A 23,261-nucleotide genomic window follows, 5' to 3' on the forward strand; every position below is an offset into this window, starting at 1 on the left:
CTAAGCAGGGTCGGGCCTTGTTAGTTCCTGGATGGGAGACCGCCTGGGAATACCAGATGCCGAAGGCTTTTTTTTAATATGTTGTTGTTGTTGTCATCGACCTATTTTATTTCTCTGCTTGTTTGCCAAGGTGACCATCTAGGCGTTTGTCAAGAGGGTTGAGAGTGGCAAGCAAGATCGTCTAATGCCACATCACCCTAAATGCTTCTGATCTCAGATGCTAAGCAGGGTCGGGCCTGGTTAGTATCTGGATGGGCGACCGCCTGGGAATATCAGGTGCCATAGGCTTTTTTTTAATTTGTTGTTGTCGTCGACGACACGTTTTATTTATCTGCTTGTTTGCCGAGGTGACCATCTTGGCGTTTGTCAAGAGGGTTGAGAGTGGCTAACAATATCACCTATGACCACATCACCCTGAATGCGCCTGATCTGGTCTGCTCTCGGATGCTAAGCAGGGTCAGGCCTGGTTAGTACCTGGATGGGAGACCGCCTCAGAATAGCAGTTGTTGTCGACGACGACCTATTTCATTTTTCTGCTTGTTTGTCGAGGTGACCATCTTGGAGTTTGTCAAGAGGGTTTATGGTGGCAAGCAAGATCACCCTGAATGCACCCAATCTCATCTGATCTCAGATGCTAAGCAGGGTCGGAACTGGTTTGTACCTGGATGGGAGACTGCCTGGGAATACCAGGTGCCATAGGCTTGTTTTTAATATGTTGTTGTCGTCGACGACCTGTTTTATTTTTCTGCTTGCTTGCCGAGGTGACCATCTTGGCGTTTGTCAAGAGGGTTGAGAGTGCCTAGCAATATTACCTACGGCCACATCACCCTGAATGCGTCTGATCTAGGATGATAAGCAGGGTCGGGCCTGGTTAGTATCTGGTTGGGAGACCGCCTGTACCAGATGTCAAAGGCTTTTTTTTTTATATGTTATCGTTGACGACCTATTTTATATTTCTGCTTGTTTGCTGAGGTGACCATCTTGGCGTTTGTCAAGAGGGTTGAGAGTGGCTAACAATATCACCTACGACCACATCACCCTGAATGCGCCTGATCTGGTCTGCTCTCGGATGCTAAGCAGGGTCGGGCCTGGTTAGTACCTGGATGGGAGACCGCCTCAGAATAGCAGTTGTTGTCGACGACGATATAAGGGAATACTTATTGAAATTACCAAAAGATATACTAAGTCAAAAATCTAGTACCAATATTCTTGGGTTTGCATTTCTCAATAGCTTCAGAATTGAGACACCAGCATACTGGCCTACGTGACTAGATGATAGATATCTGCATGTCTCTCCAGAAGGGTCTATGCAAGATATTGACACATCAGGAAACATCTGTCTGCGGTGAGAGGCACAAAGCTAAGATAAGGACTGGTTACGCAAGAATATGGTCAGTCAGTAGATGTTGAAAATAACTGTCAGGAGATAACCTTTAACTTACATTTCAGGAAAGAACTAATGTCATGAGTTAAATTGTTGATGTATGTGAAACTCACTGGGCAGGGCTTTGTAAATACCATATAAAAGAAGTTCCACTTCCCATTAAACCCTGTAATCTTCACCACGTACCCATGAGTGTATGTGTATTTGATTAACCGCCGGTGTATGGGACCTCCATTAAGCCACTCCAGCCTAGGCTATCCAGGGGAATCTAGAAGACGAACACCTTACAGTTTTGGTACCAGGAAGTGGGGTTTGCACAGGTAAGTCATTTACACCTTTTGCCTCTTTTTATGGTAATTGGCGTTTATGCTTGACCTGTCCAAACAACCATTATAAGAAATTTAATTGTATATATATATATATAAACTGTGCCTTCGCAACGGACTAGGCTGGTCCCTTGGGGGGTGAAAAGGGTTCGCAGGTATTGAGGAGTCTGACTAGGTTGGTCCGACTATAAACTAAGAGAGAGATTCATGATTATATTCTAACACGGGAGGTATCATATACGCCCGTGACATAAGGATTGGCTAAATGGACGCCCACTTGAGAACTTTTAAAAGTGCACTATAAATAATGAAATGCATCATGATGTGATTACTTGATAAATGTACATGTAAAGTTTTAAAGCTGAAATCTTAAACCATAAAAATATGTCTGTTTCTCTTTAGGTGCAAGCGTAAGTATATAGAGTATTAACGTTGTATAAGATATAATTATATAGAGTGGATATCTGTTTGAATAAACCCAAATGTTGTTAAATGAATACAGAATATTAAGAACCAGATTGTAGTGAGGTAGCACCCGCCTGTTCACACTGCACGCTAGGTTTATTTTTTTCTTAGCATTTATGAAAGGTAGATTCTTTTGACCACTAGACCTACAGGCTTCTCTTGCAGACTTGGTATAAGAGGGGTATATCCCGCCACCAGGAAAGATTTACCCTTCATCGTATATTAAGGGTAAATCTTCATAGTTTTATATAAGTCCATCTGCCCCAAAAGATCAGGGATCCTACTCCCAGACCAGAGACCGGATTGTTGGACAAACCGGGTGTTATCACCTGTGTCCTGCCACTAGACACACACTGCCCAGACTACTAGATGGGGAATTCTGCAGCAACCCAAGCCATGGCCACCCCATCACCCTATGAATTTGTCAGTAATATGATCCCTGGCCCCCAGGTAGAACAATTTTGGACACAAGTCCGAGAAAGGTGTCAGCAATTGGGGATACATGACCCAGGGCCATATGGTCCTTGTACTGAGGAAGACTGGCAGGAAGTAAGTAAAATATGCCAAATCCACAAAAATTCGTACCCTCCAGGGAAGTGGGAAAATATTCAATATATAAAAGATTGTTACCATGCATGGGATAAATGTCTACACAAATATAAAAAGAAGCATATTAATAAAACTACAAAGCTTACTCCAAATATAGGACCCAGTGCTATGGCTGAAGCCCCTGCACCCCCTTCACCTCCCCCTCCCCCGCCTCAATGTCCACCCCCACCTTATGTTATGGTAAAAAACGAGGATGGGACGCCAGGTTCATACCTTCAACTATATCCTTCACTGGATCCTGTAGTCCTAGCCGCCATAGCACACACCACAGCAACACCACAACAAGTGGCCCAATGGGAACAAGTAAGTAGGGGCAGAGAGGAAGAGGGGAGACAGGAAGAAGTTACAGGACAAGAAGAGGTGGGTAGTCCCGAAAAGCAGGAATTAGAGGCAAAAATAAAAGAGTTTGAAGAGAAGAAAACGGAGGAAGAAGAGAGAATAGGGAAAAGGAGAACTGAGTTAGAAACACTTATGGAAGACCTAAAACAAAAAGAAATAGTCCTCAATGAGGCAGAAAAGGTACAAGTGGATAGGAAAATAGAGTTAGAAAGGTATCAGAAAGACTTGGAAGAAAGGGAGAAGGAATTCCAGGAGGGAAGAGAGAGAGAGGAACAAAGGATGGAGGACTTAAAAAAGGAACTAGAAAAGATAAAAAGGCAATTAGGGAAAAAGGAGGAAATGTTAAAAGAAGCGCAGGATAGGATTATATCGCTGCCCCCCACCACTACAAGAAGCCATACAAAAGAGACACCTATTCACAAAATTGAGGAGTCAGGTCCAATTAGTAAAAAAGGGACATTATCCATAGAAGAGGAAACTGAGAAAGAAGCAGTAGGGGCTTCATTCAAAGCACCTTTGATGACCATAGGGGACACCGAAGTGCATATACCATTACCTTTGGGTACACTCTCCAAAATAAAAGAACTATGTCCCAATCCCAAGAAGTATCCACGAGATGCAGGTACCTTTCTGGGAAAATATAGTGCAGGCACAGGGCTTGACAAAGATGACATAAAAAGTATTCTTAGCATTGTAGACCCAGACAGCCCAGAAGTAGCCCCTGTAAACGACCTATGGACAACCCATATCCAGACCGATAAGGATTGGATATCCTTTTGGAAAGGCATGGGAGGTCATTGGTCCAAATTATACAAAGGACCTTCTGCACTCCAAGAACTGATCCTAGCCAAGCAGGGACCTAAAGAGAAATTCTATGATTACTGTACCAGAGTATACTCCCTATGGAAAGCTGTAGATGGGGCCACACCACAATTATTTACCACTACCATCATGTCGGGAGGCGATCCCAAAGTGACGCAATTGCTCAAATTCACAAACCCCAAACGGGCGGAGCAAGCACCAGATGAATTCATGAAGGACGCTAGGTCCAGAGAGACTTCAGGGGTCTTTGAACAAAAAGGGGGAATTTTCCCCTCCTTGACACAAACACAAACCCTAGTCACACCTGAAACCTCATCCTCACAACCGCACCTCATGACCATGCAGCCCTACCCACCTGACCAAGGATGTTTCAATTGTGGGGAACAGGGACATTGGAAATCACAGTGCCCATATAGACAGAGGGTGAGCTATCCAAGGGGCAGGGGAAGGGGGTACAACGCTGCTAATCGCCCCCCCCCTCACATTACAAGGTACCCCCAATACCCGCCACCTCCCCAAACACCATCTCAAAACCATGCGCTTGCACAGCCACCCTACACCCCAACCTCTAACAGACCTCCCCCTCGAATCCTCATGCAGTGGCCGTCTACCCGACAAACACACCCCCAATAGGGATGCCTAGAGTATGTCCCTTCCCTCAGTCTGGTGTGCCACAACCTATCATGGAAGAGTCTACCACAAGTTATATTACGCGTAGACAACCACATAGTGTGTTTCCTGCTTGATTCAGGTGCCACTTTTAGCTCATTAAATGATGAGAGGTATGACACACCACTGTGTACTGAGGGACACTCTATTGGAATAAATGGGACATCGGTTACTCATTCTGTCACCCCGCCTTTACCAGTCTCTACCCCGGATGGACTAGAGCTATGTATGCAGAGTTTCGCTGTCCTGACTTCCTGTCCAGTATCCCTAATGGGCAGAGATTTATTATCCCAGTTAAACATTACCATTAAGTTTGACAAAGACGGCTCCCTCACTGCAAGTTCCCCTCTTTGTGACTTACACAGCCCAAAAAGACATGCACACAGGAGTTTCTTTCTAATGATACCTTCCTCCCTTGACCATCACACAATTTGGGCAGAAAACAAAGGTAGTGTGGGCTTTATTAATTGCACACCATATGCACCCCAAATGCGATCAGATGCGGGGATACAATATCAAAAACAGTATCCCCTACCCCCAGAGAAAGTCAAAGGCATCTCCCCTCAAATTAATGATTACATATCAAAAGGTATCCTGAAACCAATCATCAGTCCCTGGAACACGCCCATTTACCCCGTAAAAAAGGCCAATGGGGAGTGGAGACTTGTACAAGACCTAAGGGCAGTTAACAAACAAGTGATTCCACTTCCACCCCTAGTCTCAGACATCACTTTTATCTTCTCATGTATACCGGCACATTCTCTATGCTACACATAGCAAATGCCTTCTTTAGCATTCCCATTGCGGAAGAGGCCCAGCCTATGTTTGCCTTCTCCTGGACGGAGGGCCAGTTGACGGGTCAGTTAACCTGGACACGCCTGCCTCAGGGGTATGTTGATAGTCCTGCTGCCTTCTCTATGGTACTCAATGAGACTGTCAAGTCTTGGACGCCTGAGCGAGGGTCGGTGCTAATACAGTATGTGGACGACTTGCTCTTGTGCAGTCGCACTGCTGAAGATTGTGCGGTCGATTCCACATCTCTGTTGAACCATCTAGCCCACATCGGGCATTTAGCATCCAGAAAGAAGATACAGTGGTGTATGCCACAAGTGGAATACTTGGGGTGCATACTAAAAAGGGGGACAAGGATGGTCTCCCACAAACGCGCCGCAGCCCTACAAGCTCTGAGCCCCCCAAAAGACAAGGCAGCCCTGCTCTCATTCTTGGGCGCTGTGGTGTATTGCTGCCAGTGGATCCCTGACTGTTCTCATTATGATGGCATACTAAGAGAGGCCACCGCCTCAACAGCACCTAGGCAGGTTGATTGGACAGAGGAACGGCTTAAGGCCTTCCAGGCCCTATTGAACAGTTTGTCATGTGCACCCGCCCTGGGGTTGGTAGACTATGGTAAAGCTTTTCAACTATACTGTGTAGTCTCTGGGACCTCTTTTGCCGCGGTTTTGACACAACAGCATGGAACAGGCTACCGCCCTGTCTCCTACCTATCTAAAAAACTCCCCCTTCAGGTTCAAGGCATGCCATCATGCCTTCAGAATTTAGCCGCTTGTGCTATGGCCGTACAAGATGCCAACAAGATGGTCTTGGGACACCCGATGACGCTTTACACCACACATTCTGTCACCCACCTCATACAGAACATGAACACCCAACACATGACCTCACAAAGACTCAGTGGATATGAGATTTCCCTCATGAACACAGACAATCTGTCTCTCAAATATGTTCCCGCCAACAACCCTGCCGTCCGTCTCTTGCACTCCATGTTACGCCTACCACGAGACCCAGACCAGTTTCATGACTGTATAACACGAGTGGAGTCTATCACATCACCAAGACCAGACCTCACCGACGTACCGATTACCAATGCAGACGATGTTTTTGTGGACGGTAGTTGCTCCCGTCCCTCCGATTCCACCTTCCAAACAGGATATGCAATAGTCCAGTTGCCAAACAAGGTATTAGAAGCCAAACCACTGCCTCCCTCTTCGGCTCAGGTGGCTGAAATAGAAGCCCTCACCAGGGCCTGCATTTTATTTACAGATAAGAAGGTGAACATTTACACAGACAGTAGATATGCATTTGGGGTGGTGCATGACTTCGGAGTAATATGGGCTAAAAGAGGTTTTAAAACAGCAGATAATAAACCTATTTCCAATGCTACCCAGATTCAGGCACTTCTTCGGGCTATTTTGCTCCCAAAAGAGGTGGCAATAATTAAAGTAAAAGCACATTCTTCAGATAATATCAAACTTTCTAAGGGAAATGCCTTAGCTGACCGAGAAGCGAAAAAGGCAGCCCAGTCCTCCACCCAGGAGCCCACCCCCATGTCCATGTACTTTAAGGATCATTTCACCTGTCCTAACTTTAAATCTGTAGTGGCACAAATGCAATCATTAGCCACTGAGGAAGATGTCTTGTATTGGGTGAAGGCTGGCTTGACCAAAGACCCAGAGGGTCTGTGGTCAAAAGAGGGGAAGATATTGGGAATACCTGAGGCAAGCAGTATTCTAATTCTCTCCTACCTTCATGGTCCAGGACACATAGGTGCCGTCCCTTTAGCCACTATGTACACCAAATCTTTCTGCACAAACGCCTTGAATAAACAAGTCAAACTCCTGACCACAAGTTGCCTTACCTGTGCTCAAAACAATGTGCAGGGCAAACGGCATGGCCTACATGGTCATCTACCCCCACCAATAGGTCCCCTTACAGATTTACAAGTAGACTTCACACACATGCCAAAACAAAAGGGGAACCTAAGATACCTGTGCGTTGTCGTAGATAAATTTTCAGGCTGGGTTGAAGCCACTCCCTGTGCAGGTGAGACAGCCAATATAGCAGCAAAATGTTTGCTGAATAACTGGATTTGTAGGTTTGGCATACCAACATCTATTTGGTCAGATAGGGGACCTGCATTCAGCTCCTCCGTTACCCAGGCTGTGGCTAAATTGTTAGGGCTGCAATGGAAACTACACATCCCCTATCACCCTCAAAGCGCAGGGGTAGTGGAAAGAATGAATAGAAATATAAAGGATAAATTGAAAAAGGCCACAGGGGGCACAATGAAGGGATGGCTTGATCACCTCCCTTCTGTGCTATTCCAGATTAGGACGGCACCCCACGCCAGAACGAAACTTTCACCTTTTGAAATTTTGATGGGAGTCCCCGCAAACATAGAACTACCCCATTAGACCAAGACACTGATATTGACATTTATTCCCAACAGGAAATGTACGTGAAAAACCTGGTAAGTATGCTTCATGAAACGAACGAACAAGTTTCTGTCACCTTCTCTCCTATTTCCACAGAGCCAACACATCCCTTCATCCCAGGAGATCAAGTGCTAGTCAAGCAACTGGCCCACAAAAAGAGGATCGGACCAATCTACTCTGGACCTTGGAAGGTTGAAAAGGTGTCCAGAACTGCGGTCCTGACTGACCAAGGAAACACCTGGATCCACGCCAGCAGGCTGAAAAAGTGCCCACCGCTTCCCACAACCCCCGACCCCCCACCTATTGAAGAAGAACCCGACCCACCCGAACAGCTACCGGAACTGCAAGAGATTCAGGAAGGCATTGGACAATTAACCCTTGAAACCCTACATGATAGCGAAGAAGAAGGACAAGCATAAGAACTTGTAGAAATGTTTTTACCTTCAGTGTCAGGGAAGGCTGTATGCCTCTGGGGTAGTCTGGTACTACTTGTATTCCTGCCCACATGGTTTATAGCCAACTGTATATATCATCCAAAAGACTTAGGTCTATTAAAAGGGATATGTGGACCACCTAAGATGAATAATACCCCCGGCCAAAGACATATTAGAAGTATTATACCCGTTAATGAGTTACCTAAGGGACTGACTGACAAGATGTTACTACTAAAATTCAAATATAGCTATGCTCAGAAATCCGATTTTGAGAAATGCTGGATCTGCAGCAAGCTACATCCCAGTACAGCTAGAATCCCTCTCATGGCAGTCCCCTTGAATTTTACCCCCCTCCTTAATGGAACACCCCCTATCGTCCTAACGAATGTTACTAGGACCCTTTCAAATAAAACCCTCACTTTCCAAATTATAGGTAGAAGCCACTTCCCAGACTGGTGTTTCCGACTGGGAAACACCACAGATGGAGCCGAGGTTTGCAAACAAACAAAACTTAACATTTCAATGACATCGCTTAACAGTCCTTCTTTCTTCCATACTTCAGATCCCACCCTAAATGCCACCTTTTTAGACTTTCTTAGCTCCAGTACCAAGACAACAATACACCAATTAATGTCAATTCTGATGCTCTCTGGCCTTTCTGATACTCTTAGGAACGTGTTCCATAAACGGCCCCTAGCTCTAGGAAATACCACATATATATGCTGCGGCAAATTCTGTCACCCCTGGATCCCAACCAAACCCCAGGGGTGGTGTTACCTTGCAGCCCTGGTTCCTATCATGGGGGTATTAGGGGATAACAAGGGAAGTCACCTCCTTGAAGCTAGCATGCATCCTAGATATCCCCTTAGACACCGTAATAAACGAGAATTGTTTTTAGAAAAAGATATGGCCTGGGCATGGTTCCCTTCCTGGACAGGGTGGGGAATTGACCTAATGAAAAGAATAAATAACTACACTGGCATAATTGATGAGATTCTGGAAGAAAATTCTGATGATATAACCAAACTAAATCTAGAAACTAGGGCAATTAGGAAGCAACTAGAACTACATGAGTTGGCTATAGAAAGTATGAGTGCAGCCCTTACTGGCCTCTGTGAGACTACTGAGGATTATGAGTGCTGTACCTGGATTCATAATACCAGCATCGAAGTCCCAGACTACTATGACGTTATTGCCCAACACAGGGAAGAGGTAAATAAACTACAGAAAGAGGCAAGGAACATAGGAAAAAACTGGGATCCCTTCTCGAGCAGTTTTAGTTTTGGGGGATTAATATCTTGGCTCCGAAATGCTGCTATGACAATTGTCACTGTGATTCTCTTCATTCTATTTTTATATGCCTGTTATAAGATAATCAAATGTTTATGTAAAAAGGGAAACACGGCCGCTCCGAAGGATCTGAAACTCACTTCCATTGTTAAGGATCCAACGGTATGGTATAAAAACCAAGAGCACAAGGGTTCGGAGTATGAAGCCTGTGCTATTAAATTAGAAAAGGAATGATCATTATGTAAATCACAGAATGATCAAAGGGAGGATTATAAGGGAATACTTATTGAAATTACCAAAAGATATACTAAGTCAAAAATCTAGTACCAATATTCTTTGGTTTGCATTTCTCAATAGCTTCAGAATTGAGACACCAGCATACTGGCCTACGTGACTAGATGATAGATATCTGCATGTCTCTCCAGAAGGGTCTATGCAAGATATTGACACATCAGGAAACATCTGTCTGCGGTGAGAGGCACAAAGCTAAGATAAGGACTGGTTACGCAAGAATATGGTCAGTCAGTAGATGTTGAAAATAACTGTCAGGAGATAACCTTTAACTTACATTTCAGGAAAGAACTAATGTCATGAGTTAAATTGTTGATGTATGTGAAACTCACTGGGCAGGGCTTTGTAAATACCATATAAAAGAAGGTCCACTTCCCATTAAACCCTGTAATCTTCACCACGTACCCATGAGTGTATGTGTATTTGATTAACCGCCGGCGTATGGGACCTCCATTAAGCCACTCCAACCTAGGCTATCCAGGGGAATCTAGAAGACGAACACCTTACAGACGACCTATTTCATTTTTCTGCTTGTTTTTCGAGGTGACCATCTTGGAGTTTGTCAAGAGGGTTTATGGTGGCAAGCAAGATCACCTACAGTCACATCACCCTGAATGCACCCAATCTCCTCTGATCTCAGATGCTAAGCAGGGTCGGAACTGGTTTGTACCTGGATGGGAGACTGCCTGGGAATACCAGGTGCCATAGGCTTGTTTTTAATATGTTGTTGTCATCGACGACCTGTTTTATTTTTCTGCTTGCTTGCCGAGGTGACCATCTTGGCGTTTGTCAAGAGGGTTGAGAGTGCCTAGCAATATTGCATACGGCCACATCACCCTGAATGCGTCTGATCTTGGATGATAAGCAGGGTCGGGCCTGGTTAGTATCTGGTTGGGAGACCGCGTGTACCAGATGTCAAAGGCTTTTTTTTTTATATGTTATCGTTGACGACCTATTTTATTTTTCTGCTTGTTTGCCGAGGTGACCATCTTGGCGTTTGTCAAGAGGGTTGAGAGTGGCTAGCAATATCGCAAATGACCACATAAACATGAATGCACCCGATCTTGTCTGATCTCGGATGCTAAGCAGGGTCGTGCCTGGTTAGTAACTGGATGGGAGACCGCCTGGGAATACCAGGCGCCATATGCTTTTTTTTAATCTGTTGTTGTTGTCGACGACCAGTATTATTTTTCTGCTTGTTTGCCGAGGTGATCACCTTGGCGTATGTCAAGAGGGTTGAGAGTGGCTAGCAAGATTGCCTAAGGCCACATCACCCTGTATGCACCTGATCTCTTCTGATCTCGGATACTAGGCAGGGTCGGGCCTGTTTAGTACCTGGATGGGAGACCGACTGGGAATACCAGGTGCCGTAGGCTTTTTTTTAATATGTTGTTGTCGTTGACGACCGATTTTATTTTTCTGCTTGTTTGCCGAGGTGACCATCTTGGCGTTTGTCAAGAGCGTTGAGAGTGGCTAGCAAGATTGCCTATGACCACATAACCATGTATGCATCTGATCTTGTCTGATCTCGGATGCTAAACAGGGTCGGGTCTGGTTAGTAACTGGATGGGAGACCTTCCGGGAATACAAGGGTGCCGTAGGCTTTATATTAATATGTTGTTGTCCTTGATGACCCGTTTTATTTTTCTGCTTGTTTGCAAAGGTGACCATCTTGGCATTTGTCAAGAGGGTTGAGAATGGCAAGCAAGATCACCTACGGTCACATCACCCTGAATGCGCCTGATCACTTGTTTGCCGAGCTGACCATCTTGGTGTTTGTCAAGAGGGTTGAGAGTGGCAAGCAAGATCACTTACGACCACATCACCCTGAATGCGCCTGATCTGGTCTGCTCTCGGATGCTAAGCAGAGTAGGGCCTGTTTAGTACCTGGATGGGAGACCGCCTGGGAATAGCAGTTGTTGTCGACGATGATCTATTTAATTTTTCTGCTTGTTTGTCGAGGTGACCATCTTGGCGTTTGTCAAGAGGGTTGAGAGTGCCTAGCAATATCGCCTACGGCCACATCACCCTGAATGCATCTGATCTTGGATGATAAGCAGGGTCAGGCCTGGTTAGTATCTGGTTGGGAGACCGCCTTGGAATACCAGATGCCAAAGGCTTTTTTTTAATATGTTATCGTTGACGACCTATTTTATTTTTCTGCTTGTTTGCCGAGGTGACCATCTTGGCATTTGTCAAGAGGGTTGAGAGTGGCTAACAATATCTCCAATGACCACATAAACATGAATGCACCCGATCTTGTCTGATCTCGGATGCGAAGCAGGGTCGGGCCTGGTTAGTAACTGGATGGGAGACCGCCTGGGAATACCAGATGCCATAGGCTTTTTTTTAATATGTTGTTGTCGTCGACGACCAGTATTATTTTTCTGCTTGTTTGCCGAGGTGACCATATTGGCGTATGTCAAGAGGGTTGAGATTGGCTAGCAAGATTGCTTAAGGCCACATCACCCTGAATGCGCCCGATCTCTTATGATACTAGGCAGGGTCGGGCCTGTTTAGTACCTGGATGGGAGACTGACTGGGAATACCAGGTGCCGTAGGCTTTTTTTAATATGTTGTTGTCGTTGACGACCTATTTTATTTTTCTGCTTGTCTGCCGAGGTGACCATCTTGGCGTTTGTCAAGAGGGTTGAGAGTGGCTAGCAAGATTGCCAATGACCACATAACCATGTATGCATCTGATCTTGTCCAATCTCGGATGCTAAGCAAGGTCGGGCCTGGTTAGTAACTGGATGGGAGACCGCCTGACAACACTAGGTGCCGTAGGCTTTTTTTTAAATATGTTTTTGTCGTCGACGACCTATTTTATTTTTCTGCTTGTTTGCCGAGGTGACCATCTTGGCATTTGTCAAGAGGGTTGAGAGTGGACAGCAAGACCACCTTAGGCCGCATCACACTTAATGTGCTCAGTCTCGTGTGATCTCGGATGCTAAGCAGGGTCGGGCCTGGTTAGTAACTGGATGGGAGACCGCCTGGGAACACTAGGTGCCGTAGGCTTTTTTTTAATACGTTGTCGTCGACGACCTTTATTATTTTTCTGCTTGTTTGCCGAGGTGACCATCTTGGCATTTGTCAAGAGGGTTGAGAGTGGCTAGCAAGATCGCCTATGATCACTTAACCATGTATGCACCCGATCTTGTCTGATCTGGGATACTAAGCAGGGTAGGGCCTGTTTAGTACCCGGATGGGAGACCGCCTTGGAATTCCAGGTGCCATAGGCTTTTTTTTACTATTTTTTTGTCATTGACGACCTGTTTTTTTTTAATCTGCTTGTTTGCAGAGGTGACCATCTTGGCGTATATCAAGAAAGGTTGAGAGAGGCTACCAAGATCACCTACGGCCACATGACCCTGAATGCGTCTGATCTCGGATGCTAAGCGGAGTCGGGCCTGGTTTGTACCTAGATGGGAGACCGCCTGGGAATACCAGGTGCCGTAGGCTTTTTTTTAATATGTTGTTGTCGTCGACGACATGTTTTATTTTCTGCTTGTTTGCCGAAGGTGACCATCTTGGCGTTTGTCAAGAGGGTTGAGAGTGGCAAGCAAGATCACCTATGGCCACATCACCCTGAATGCACCCAATCTCATCTGATCTCTGATGCTAAGCAGGGTCAGGCCTGGTTAGTTCCTGGATGGGAGATCGCCTGGAAATACCAGATGCCAAAGGCTTTTTTTAATGTTGTTGTTGTTGTTGTCGACTACCTATTTTATTTCTCTGCTTGTTTGCTGAGGTGACCATCTAGGCGTTTGTCAAGAGGGTTGAGAGTGGCTAGCAAGATCGTCTAATGCCACATCACCCTAAATGCTCCTGATCTCAGATGCTAAGCAGGGTCGGGCCTGGTTAGTACCTGGATGGGTGACCGCATGGGATTACCAGGTGCCATAGGCTTTTTTTTAATATGTTGTTGTCATCGTCGTCACGTTTTATTTATCTGCTTGTTTGCTGAGGTGACCATCTTGGCGTTTGTCAAGAGGGTTGAGAGTGGCTATCAATATCACCTACGGCCACATCACCCTGAATGCGCTTGATCTCGTCTGATCTCGGATGCTAAGCAGGGTCAGGCCTAGTTAGTACATGGATGGGAGACTGCCTTGGAATAGCAGATGCCAAATGCTTTTTTTTAATATGTTGTTGTCGTCGACGACCTGTTTTATTTTTCTACTTGTTTGCCGAGGTGACCATCTTGGCGTATGTCACGAGGGTTGAGAGTGGCTAGCAAGATCACCTAAGGCCACATCACCCTGAATGCGCCCGATCTCTTCTGATCTCGGATACTAGGCAGGGTCAGGCCTGTTTAGTACCTGGATGGGAGACCGACTGGGAATACCAGGTGCCGTAGCCTTTTTTTAATATGTTGTTGTCGTTGACGACCTATTTTATTTTTCTGCTTGTTTGCCGAGGTGACCATCTTGGCGTTTGTCAAAAGGGTTAAAAGTTGGCTAGCAAGATCACCTACGGCCAATCCCTGTGAACGTGCCTTATCTCCTCCAATCTCAGATGCTAAGCAGGGTAGGTCCTATTAGTTCCTGGATGGGAGACTGCCTGGGAGTACCAGGTGCCATAGGCTTTTTTTTATATGTTTTTGTCATTGGCGACCTGTTTTATGTATCTGCTTGTTTGCAGAGGTGACCATCTTGACGTATGTCAAGAAAGGTTGAGAACGGCTCCCAAGATCACCAACGGCCACATCACGCTGACTGTGTCTGATTTCGAATGCTAAGCAGGTTTGGGTCTGGTTAGTACCTGGGTGGGAGACTGCCTGGGAATACCAGATGCCAAAGGGTGACCATCTTGGAGTTTGTCAAGAGGGTTGAGAGTGGCTAGCAAGATCACCTATGACCACATAACCATGTATGCACCTGATCTTGTCTGATCCCGGATGCTAAGCAGGGTCGGGACAAGTTAGTAACTGGATGGGAGACCTCCTGGGAATACCAGGTGCCGTCGGCTTTATTTTAATATGTTGTTGTCGTTGATGACCCGTTTTATTTTTCTGCTTGTTTGCCAAGGTGACCATCTTGGCGTTTGTCAAGAGGGTTGAGAGTGGCTAGCAAGCTTGCCTATGATCACTTAACCATGTATGCACCCGATCTTGTCTGACCTCGGATACTAAGCAGGGCTGGGCCTGTTTAGTACCCGGATGGGAGACCGACTGGGAATACCAGGTGCCGTAGGCTTTATTTTAATATGTTGTTGTCGTTGATGACCCGTTTTATTTTTATGCTTGTTTGCCGAGGTGACCATCTTGGCGTTTGTTAAGAGGGTTGAGAGTGGCTAGCAAGATCGCCTACGGTCACATCACCCTTAATGCGCCCGATCTCGTGTGATTTCAGATGCTAAGCGTGGTCAGGCCTGGTTAGTACCTGGATGGGAGACCGCCTTGGAATTCCTGGTGCCATAGGCTTTTTTCTACTATGTTTTTGTCGTTGACGACCTGTTTTTTGTTATCTGCTTGTTTGCAGAGGTGACAATCTTGGCGTATGTCAAGAAAGGTTGAGAGTGGCTACCAAGATCACCTACGGCCACATGACCCTGAATGCGTCTGATCTCGGATGCTAAGCAGGGTTGGGCCTGGTTAGTACCTGGATGGGAGACCGCCTGGAAATACCAGGTGCCCTAGGCTTTTTTTTAGTATGTTGTTGTCGTCGACGACATGTTTTATTTTTCTGCTTGTTTGCCGAAGGTGACCATCTTGGCATTTGTCAAGAGGGTTGAGAGTGGCTAGCAAGATTGCCTATGGGCACATCACCCTGAATGCACCCGATCTCGTCTGATCTCAGATGCTAAGCAGGCTCAGGCCTGGTTAGTACCTGGATGGGAGACCGCCTGGGAATACAATGTGACGTAGGCTTTTTTATAAAATGTTGTTGTCGTCGACGACATGTTTTATTTTTCTGCATGTTTGCCGAAGGTGACCATCTTGGCGTTTGTCAAGAGGGTTGAGAGTGGTCAGCAAGATTACCTATGGCCACATAACCCTTAATGCGCCCGATCTCGTGTGATCTTGGATGCTAAACAGGGTCTGGCCTGGTTAGTACCTGGGTGGGAGACCGCCTGGGAACACTAGGTACCATAGGCCTTTCTTTAATATGTTGTCGTTGACGACTTGTATTATTTTTCTGCTTGTTTGCCGAGGTGACCATCTTGGCGTATGTCAAGAGGGTTGAGAGTGGCTAGCAAGATCGCTTACGGTCACATTGACCTGAATGCGCCTGATTTCGTCTGATCTCAGATGCTAAGCAGGGTCAGGCCTGGTTAGTACCTGGATGGGAGACCGCCTTGGAATACCAGATGCCAAAGGATTTTTTTTAATATGTTGTTGTCGTTGACGACCTATTTTATTTTTCTGCTTGTTTGCCGAGGTGACCATCTTGGCCTTTGTCAAGAGGGTTGAGAGTGGCAAGCAAGATCCCCTATGACCACATAACCATGTATGCACCTGATCTTGTCTGATCTCGGATGCTAAGCAGGGTCGGGCCTAGTTAGTAGCTGGATGGGAGACCGCCTGGGAATACCAGGTGCCTTAGGCTTTTTTTAATATGCTGTTCTTGTCGATAGGGATGGCCGAACGGTTCGCCCGGCGGTCGTTTCGCCGTGAATTTCGGCTGTTCGTCGTCCGCCCGATTGGCGGACTATTGCCATCGTTCGACCGGCAGACTTCCGTGTTTACTGTGTAAAAGAACTTTGACCTATGATGACACATCCATCATGGGGTACAGGACAGTATTAGGTCCACAAAAGTTCTATTCAAGTTATTGTTCCAGCAGCCTGTGTTTTGTCAGTTTAAATAGGGACAGGCAGGAAGCTGTGTCCACAAAGGTTCTTTTCAGGACTGGTATGGTAATAGGCTTGTACACGTATAATATTCTTTCTTCCAAATATAGAAATAATATTATACTTGACTGCTGCCCTTCTGCTGCAGTAGTCCTTTATCAGTATAGGGACAGAGGTACAGTCTGCTGATCATTCACAACCTACTTGTTCCACAAAGGTCCTTATAAGGACTGGTAAGGTATTGGGTACTACAGTACATAGGGTTGAGTGAGGTATAGTCTGCTATTCCTTAAGGACTGGTATAGGTCCACAATATATAGGGTTGAGGTGCACTACTGCTGACTGCTGCCCTTCTGCTGCAGTAGTCCTTTATCAGTATAGGGACTGAGGTACAGTCTGCTAATCATTCACAACCTACTTGTTCCACAAAGGTCCTTATAAGGACTGGTAAGGTATAGGGTACTACAGTACATAGGGTTGAGTGAGGTACAGTCTGATATTCTGTAAGGACTGGTATAGGTCCACAATATATAGGGTTGAGGTGCACTACTGCTGACTGCTGCCCTATACTGCAGTAGTCCTTTATCAGTATAGGGACTGAGGTACAGTCTGCTAATCATTCACAACCTACTTGTTCCACAAAGGTCCTTATGAGGACTGGTAAGGTATAGGGTACTACAGTACATAGGGTTGGGTGAGGTACAGTCTGCTATTCTGTAAGGACTGGTATAGGTCCACAATACATAGGGTTGAGGTGCACTACTGCTGACTGCTGCCCTTTTGCTGCAGTAGTCCTTTATCAGTATAGGGACTGAGGTACAGTCTGCTAATCATTCACAACCTACTTGTTCCACAAAGGTCCTTATAAGGACTAGTAAGATATAGGGTACTACAGTACATAGGGTTGAGTGAGGTACAGTCTGCTATTCTGTAAGGACTGGTATAGGTCCACAATGCATAGGGTTGAGGTGCACTACTGCTGACTGCTGCCCTTCTGCTGCAGTAGTCCTTTATCAGTATAGGGACTGAGGTACAGTCTGCTAATCATTCACAACCTACTTGTTCCACAAAGGTCCTTATAAGGACTAGTAAGGTATTGGGTACTACAGTACATAGGGTTGAGTGAGGTACAGTCTGCTATTCCTTAAGGACTGGTATAGGTCCACAATACATAGGGTTGAGGTGCACTACTTCTGACTGTTGCCCTTCTGCTGCAATAGTCCTTTATCAGTATAGGGACTGAGGTATAGTCTGCTAATCATTCACAACCTACTTGTTCCACAAAGGTCCTTATAAGGACTGGTAAGGTATAGGGTACTACAGTACATAGGGTTGGATGAGGTACAGTCTGCTATTCCTTAAGGACTGGTATAGGTTCACAATACATAGGGTTGAGGTGCACTACTGCTGACTTCTGCCCTTCTGCTGCAGTAGTCCTTTATCAGTATAGGGACTGAGACTTTTGTTACTGGGTCATTTAAAAAATGACAGGCAGAGGAAGAGGCAGGCCCTTCCGCAGGGGTGGTAGGGGTAGGGCAGGAGCAACAGGCTTGAGCCAAAGTGGGAAGTTGCAGAAGGTGCGTTCAATTACTTTAAATGACGCACCAGACTTGGTTGAGTGGCTCACTCAGTCTTACTCTTCTGCACCCTCCTCATCCTCTCGATCTGCACCCTCTTCTTCACTCTCTGCTATGTGCACCCCCAAAGATACTACCACCAACAACACCACCACATACCTTCCGCTTGAGTCACAGGAATTATTTTCCGATCCATATCAAGACATTTCTGATGCGCAGCCACTCTTGGTATTGGATCAGGAAGAGGAGGTAGCAACAACCGCCACTCAGCAGTCTGACGACAGTACCCAGATCAGCCCAAGGAGGAGGTTGGTCCCCGGTGTTGCTGCTCACTCCGAGATTTCTACTTATAGCAGTGGGGAAGGTGATGTCGATGATGACGTGTCTAGTGATGTCACGTGGGTGCCCACAAGAGAGGAAGAGGAGGGGAGTTCAGAGGGAGATATGGACCAGCAGATAGGGAGGAGAAGCAGGAATAACTTACATTGCAGAGGAGGGACAAAGCAGACTGCAAATGTATCAGGAGCGAGTCATCGACCATGTACGGTCACATCTGGCGCTCTCAGGACACAATGGCACATGGCTCCGCAGTGTGGGCTTTTTTTAACGTGTCCGCTGCTGACAATAGCTTTGCCATGTGCAATCTTTGCAGTCAACGCATTAGTTGCGGTGAGCCCAACACTCACCTAGGGACGACCGCCTTAAGAAGGCACATGAGTAGCCATCACCGAGCCCAGTGGGAGCAACGGAACACACAAAGCCACACTCCCGGCTCTCACCATCCAGCCTCGTCTTCTACTTCTCCTTCTCCTCTCTCCTCACAATTGTCCTCCACTCCACCTTCCATCGCGGCAAGCTCATGTTTTTCTGCAAAAAGGCAGGCTTCCGTGGGCCAAATGTTCGAGCGTAAAAAAATTATGACGCTGGATAACCTTCTTGCCGAACGGTTGACGGCTGGCTTGTCAGAATTCATAGCCCGCCAACTACTGCCATATAAACTGGTGGACTTGGAGGCCTTTCGCAAATTTGTGGCCATTGGAATACCACAATGGAAGGTCCCAGGAAGGAAGTATTTCTCACAGAAGGGCATCCCAGAGCTATATGGCCATGTTCAACGGCAAGTGAATGTATCTCTGGCACACAGTGTCGGTGCCAAGATACATCTGACCACAGACACGTGGTCTAGCAAACACGGGCAGGGGAGGTATATCACTTTTACTGCCCACTGGGTGAACCTTCTGATGGCTGTCAAGCATGTAACCCGTGGCACCCGTGTAGATTTGGTTTTACCGCCAGGGATTGCATGCAGGCCTGGCTCTTCTTCTCCTCCTACTCTACCCTCCTCCCTCTCCTCCTCGGCTGACTCCTTCTTTTCCGCTGCTAGCGTCTCTTCCACTGCGCCACCCTAGCTCCCCAGAACCTATTCGACATGCCAGGTTAGACGTTGCCATGCCGTACTGCGTCTGTTGTGCCTGGAAGCCAAGAGCCACACTGGCCCGGCACTCCTTTCAGCTTTGCGTTCACAGGCAGATCAGTGGCTAACACCGCTCAATTTGACAGTTGGTAAAGTGGTGTGTGACAATGGTGCCAATCTGCTTAGCGCATTGAAACAGGGCAAAATCACACACGTGCCATGCATGGCACATGTCTTAAACTTGGTCCTGCAGCGATTCGTTGTCAAATACCCTGGGGTCCAGGACATCTTGCGGCAGGCAAGGAAAATCTCGGCCCATTTCAGAAGATTTTACACGGCCATGGCTCGCCTTGCTGACATTCAGCGGTGACACAATCTGCTGGTCAGACGTCTTATTTGCGATTGCCCGACGCGATGGAACTCAACCTTCTATATGCTTGATAGGCTGCTCCAGCAGAAACGTGCAGTTAACGTCTACCTGCATGAACCCTGCGGCAGAAAGGTTCTGGGGAGCTGTTTTTTTTTTCACCGCACCAGTGGCTGCTCATGCGCGACGCATGCAGACCTCTGCGGCCATTTTGAGGAGATCACCAAACTGGTCAGTCGCAGACATGGCGCCATCAGTGACATGGTACCTTATGCCTTCTTTATGGAGCGTGCATTGCGTCAAGCCGTGGAGGAGCAGGAGCAGGAAGATGAGGAAGTCGCAATGCTGGATGAATTCCCAGGGGGGGCTACTCTATCTGAGACAAGTGAACAATAGGAGTCTGAAGAGGAGTCAGAGGAGGATGGTGCCGGGGCGGATGAGGAGGAGCAAGAAGAGCATGCTTTAAACTTTTCTGGGATCCCTGTTGTTGTGCGTGGATGGGGAGAGGAGAATGAAGAGGACGACATTATCCTGGATGATGAGCAGGAGCCAGGCCACCTCACAGCTTCCAGTTTAGTGCAAATGGGGGCCTTCATGCTCCAGTGTTTTAATAGGGACCCCCGTAAAAAAAAGCATAGGGGTCAAGGACCAGTACTGGGTGGCAACGTACTTAGACCCCCGGTACAAACACAAAATGGCGGAAATGTTACCGCCGTCACAGAGGGCTGTCAGAATGGAGCACTTCCAGGCCTTGCTTCGAGAAATGCTGCATTCTGCTTTTGCGTGCGCTGGCAGAGGAGCAATTCCCACGCCCAGAGAAGGAGTTGCGGGTACCAATCCAACAGCGCCTGCAAGAAGAGGCCGGTTTGAAGATGTGTTGGTGACTTCTGATATGAGGTCATTCTTTCAGCTGACCCATCGACAGGTGTCATCCAGATCCAGCATCAGGGAACGCCTAGACCGTCAGGTGTCCGACTACATTGGGTTAACAGCCGATGTGGATGCTCTGAGGAGTGATGAACCCCTGGACTACTGGGTGGGCAGGCTTGACCTCTGGCCAGAGCTTGCCCAATTTGCAATCAAACTGTTGGCTTGCCCCTCATCCAGTGTCCTGTCCGAAAGGACGTTCAGCTCAGCAGGGGGGATCGTGACCGATAAGCGTACTCGCCTAGCTCACGACAGTGTTAACTTCCTCACATTTCTAAAAATGAATGAAGCACGGATCTCGGAGGAATTCAACACATGTGACCAGTAGACCATGTATATGTCTATAAACGATTTTTTTAATCGAGCACACAGACCTTCTTTATTCATTTGGCTCACTTCCTTGTCCAAAAAAAGCACACCGTACTATATGCCCGTACCCTCCTGTTTGAAGAAGTTTAGCGGTGTCATATTTTTGGGGCCCAGCAGCAAGTTGCTGGTATCAGTGCTTCTGTTAGTGCTCTCTATCTCGGTGCTGGTGTCAGTGCACTCTATCACGGTGCAGGTGTCAGTGCTTTATGTCACGCTGCTGATGTCAGTGCTCTCTATCATGGTGCTGGTGTCAGATCACTCTATCACGGTGCAGGTGTCAGTGCTCTATATCACGGTGCTGGTGCTGGTGATCATCCTCTTCTTTGCCTACCTTGACCTTCCCTCGCCTCCATTGCCTCATGAGTCCTGACGTTTCAGAATTTCACATATAAAAAAAGAATGCTTGTAGTTGTCGCTCCCAGATTCACCTCATACATATGTTATGTCATTGGCCATGTGGTGAAACTATGTGTGCACAGCTAGTAATTATTTTGTGGCTGCAAATATGACCTGTAGGTTTGTAAAGTTCACCATCCCTGTGCTGTGCTGACTTCCTCCTGGGGCTGCTTATTATGAGGGGCTCCCACCATCCCTGTGCTATTCTGACTTCCTCCTGGGGCTCCTTATTATGAGGGGCCCCCACCATCCCTGTGCTGTGCTGACTTCCTCCTGGGGCTGTACCTCTGCTGTGCATATTATGAGGGGCTCCCACCATCCCTGTGCTATGCTCATTATGAGGGGCTCCCACCATCCCTGTGCTATGCTCATTATGAGGGGCTCCCACCATCCCTGTGCTGTGCTGACTTCCTCCTGGGGCTGCTTATTATGAGGGGCTCCCACCATCCCTGTGCTGTGCTGACTTCCTCCTGGGGCTGTACCTTTGCTGTGCATATTATGAGGGGCTCCCACCATCCCTGTGCTGTGCTGACTTCCTCCTGGGGCTGTACCTCTGCTGTGCATATTATGAGGGGCTCCCACCATCCCTGTGCTGTGCTGACTTCCTCCTGGGGCTGCTTATTATGAGGGGCTTCCACCATCCCTGTGCTATACTGACTTACTCCTGGGGCTGTACCTCTGCAGTGCATATTATGAGGGGGTCCCACCATCCCTGTGCTATGCTCATTATGAGGGGCTCCCACCATCCCTGGCTATGCTGACTTTCTCCTGGGGCTGCTTACGGTGCAGGTGTCAGTGCTGTATATCACAGTGCTGGTGTCAGTGCTGTATATCACGATGCTGGTGTCAGTGCTTTATGTTACGCTGCTGATGTCAGTGCTCTCTATCACAGTGCTGGTGTCAGATCACTCTATCACGGTGCAGGTGTCATTGCTGTATGTCACGCTGCTGATGTCAGTGCTCTCTATCTCAGTGCTGGTGTCAGATCACTCTATCACGGTGCAGGTGTCATTGCTGTATGTCACGCTGCTGATGTCAGTGCTCTCTATCATGGTGCTGGTGTCAGATCACTCTATCACGGTGCAGGTGTCATTGCTGTATGTCACGCTGCTGATGTCAGTGCTCTCTATCTCGGTGCAGGTGTCAGATCACTCTATCACGGTGCAGGTGTCATTGCTGTATGTCACGCTGCTGATGTCAGTGCTCTCTATCATGGTGCTGGTGTCAGATCACTCTATCACGGTGCAGATGTCATTGATGTATGCCACGCTGCTGATGTCAGTGCTCTCTATCACGGTGCTGGTGTCAGATCACTCTATCACAGTGCAGGTGTCATTGCTGTATGCCACGCTGCTGATGTCAGTGCTCTCTATCACGGTGCTAGTGTCAGATCACTCTATCACAGTGCAGGTGTCATTGCTGTATGTCACGCTGCTGATGACAGTGCTCTCTATCACGGTGCTGGCGTCAGATCACTCTATCACAGTGCAGGTGTCATTGCTGTATGTCACGCTGCTGATGTCAGTGCTCTCTATCTCAGTGCTGGTGTCAGAT

General features: G+C 47.1%; 10 pseudogenes; all 10 read left to right on the forward strand.

The window, feature by feature from the left end:
- The first annotated feature begins 10,892 nt into the window (after positions 1–10,892).
- LOC143985153 (5S ribosomal RNA) lies at positions 10,893–11,011 on the forward strand (annotated as a pseudogene).
- Positions 11,012–11,119: 108 nt separating this feature from the next.
- On the forward strand, positions 11,120–11,238 carry LOC143985911 (5S ribosomal RNA; annotated as a pseudogene).
- Positions 11,239–11,671: 433 nt separating this feature from the next.
- On the forward strand, positions 11,672–11,790 carry LOC143985396 (5S ribosomal RNA; annotated as a pseudogene).
- A 2,316-nt stretch (positions 11,791–14,106) lies between these two features.
- On the forward strand, positions 14,107–14,225 carry LOC143985232 (5S ribosomal RNA; annotated as a pseudogene).
- Positions 14,226–14,941: 716 nt separating this feature from the next.
- Positions 14,942–15,060, forward strand: LOC143985175 (5S ribosomal RNA; annotated as a pseudogene).
- Positions 15,061–15,168: 108 nt separating this feature from the next.
- On the forward strand, positions 15,169–15,287 carry LOC143984975 (5S ribosomal RNA; annotated as a pseudogene).
- A 328-nt stretch (positions 15,288–15,615) lies between these two features.
- Positions 15,616–15,734, forward strand: LOC143985164 (5S ribosomal RNA; annotated as a pseudogene).
- A 109-nt stretch (positions 15,735–15,843) lies between these two features.
- On the forward strand, positions 15,844–15,962 carry LOC143985594 (5S ribosomal RNA; annotated as a pseudogene).
- A 105-nt stretch (positions 15,963–16,067) lies between these two features.
- Positions 16,068–16,186, forward strand: LOC143985118 (5S ribosomal RNA; annotated as a pseudogene).
- Positions 16,187–16,294: 108 nt separating this feature from the next.
- On the forward strand, positions 16,295–16,413 carry LOC143985451 (5S ribosomal RNA; annotated as a pseudogene).
- Positions 16,414–23,261: the final 6,848 nt, after the last annotated feature.

The sequence above is a fragment of the Lithobates pipiens genome, unplaced genomic scaffold (assembly GCF_037356315.1).
Source record: "Lithobates pipiens isolate NorthernLeopardFrog02 unplaced genomic scaffold, aLitPip1_a1.2 Scaffold_16, whole genome shotgun sequence".
NCBI classification, from domain to species: domain Eukaryota; kingdom Metazoa; phylum Chordata; class Amphibia; order Anura; family Ranidae; genus Lithobates; species Lithobates pipiens.